We start from the raw sequence: 2,024 nt of genomic DNA on the forward strand, positions 1-2,024 counted from the left end.
CCTTGTTTGTACCTCCATGGCATCCCTGTCTTACTCACCTCTAGCACTGATCTGTCTCTACTTATTTATTTGTTTGTTTATTTGTCTATCTCACTTGACTATAACCTCCTTGAGAATAGGGACTGCATTTCAATGGTTGCTGAAGTTTCTATAATAGTTGAATACTCCAGCTTCTCTGCAGTCAGACTGCCTAGGTTAAAATCTCAGCCACATCACTTGCTATGTTATCTTGGGAACTCTCTGAGTCTAGGTTTTCTCATTTGCAAAATCATGTGGTTTTTTTTATCTGCAGCACCTGGCACACAAAAAGGCACTCACTAATGTGTGTGGAATGAATCCATGAAGATTGGCAGAATTCCTGGGGATGGGAACCTCTCAGCAGGGGAGTAAAGATGACTCACTTCAATCGATCTTGATTCCTACCCTCCCAAGTAGGAGTGCTCAGCTTCTTCTAGGACCGTTATGCCTTGAGGGTTATGAGGAAAATCTGAAAAATGCAGGCTCTTTTCCTTTTCATGTTTATCCATGTTGACCTAAGGAATTCAGGATATCTCACTGAGCAAAAATATCCAAATCATGTCATTGCCTGACTATTCTTATGAGGCTGTCTAAACAGGGTGCTGCTTTAGGACCCAAATTTTCCTAGGTGTGGGATGTTTAATTAAGGATCACTGGCAGGAAGCAAAGGGACCACACGCCAATTCTGCAGCTGAGCTTCTCTAAATTCCTCAGAGTCCAAAGGGATTTCCACAACTTGTCAGGAATCTACCAAGAAGAGATCCCTGGCCTCCAAGTGTTCCCTCTCCCCCAGCTAAATAAATATTCTGTTTTTGTTATGGTGGAGGCAGCATGCCCATGGGGCTGCCTAGAGTTGGTTCTTCGCAATGTGTTCACAAGATCTGGAGTAGAGTCAAGTATAGATTGTACCACCTATGTGTTCTTCCACGTATCTACTCCTGCAAGCAATCATTTCACAGGAGAAAAAAATGGATCCTAACGGTAGGTTTTGAACTGAGATTTCTGACTGTCAGACCTTCCTCTGTGCCTGAGAGTAGTCACATATCAGAGGGGGCTCTATCTGGGGGGCCTTTAAGGTTAACTCTTCCAAACTGATCTTCCTCAATACTCTTCCTTCTTTTTTTCATCTCCCTATTCTATGCTCAGGGACCCAGTTGTCATACAGGTAGACCCCGTGAACCATAGCTCGGATTACAAAACTGGAACAACCAATTATCTGGAATGCAAGTGCATTGAATGCAACACTGATTCAAGGTATAGTGCCTGAATTCAAGGTTGCACTTCAGCCTTTCTCTGTTTGGGATGCTGTAAACACAGCTCCTTCCTGTAGAGAGCTTGTGGTCAAGAAGGGAGATTGGCCAACACGTGTCAAGAAAGAGTTCAGAATGCAGGTAAAGTTTCTGCGTTGCTTTTTTTCTCCAGGAGGAATTAAACTTGAGGCTGGCTAAGGTTATGTCAGCTATGAGCAGGAGGTGTAACAACAACCTTTACATGTATGCCACTAAATTTTGATTAGCATGTAAAACTTATTTTTCTTACAAATGACTATCTCTGCTATTCTCTGTCAAGTTGAACACACAATTATATGCCTCAAAGCAGTGTAGATCCAGCTCACTTTAAGAGCTAGAACGCATAGGTAAGGTCACATCAAGCCATTGCCTAAGAAAGCAAGGGAGTTTGCTGCAGAATTTACTTTGATTAGCATGTAAAACTTATTTTTCTTACAAATGACTATCTCTGCTATTCTCTGTCAAGTTGAACACACAGTTATATGCCTCAGAGCAGTGTAGATCCAGCTCACTTTAAGAGATAGAATGCATAGGTAAGGTCACATCAAGCCATTGCCTAAGAAAGCAAGGGAGTTTGCTGCAGAATTTAAGAATTTTTCTTTGACTACCTAAGAGCAGGGACACAATGACATGGGGCAAAACAGGTAGTAGAGGGGTCACTGTTAAGGTTTTTGGACCTGAAGACATTGTCACACTATAGTTGTGAATGTCTTACAT

The sequence above is a fragment of the Galeopterus variegatus genome, unplaced genomic scaffold (assembly GCF_000696425.1).
Source record: "Galeopterus variegatus unplaced genomic scaffold, G_variegatus-3.0.2 Scaffold372, whole genome shotgun sequence".
Taxonomy (NCBI): domain Eukaryota; kingdom Metazoa; phylum Chordata; class Mammalia; order Dermoptera; family Cynocephalidae; genus Galeopterus; species Galeopterus variegatus.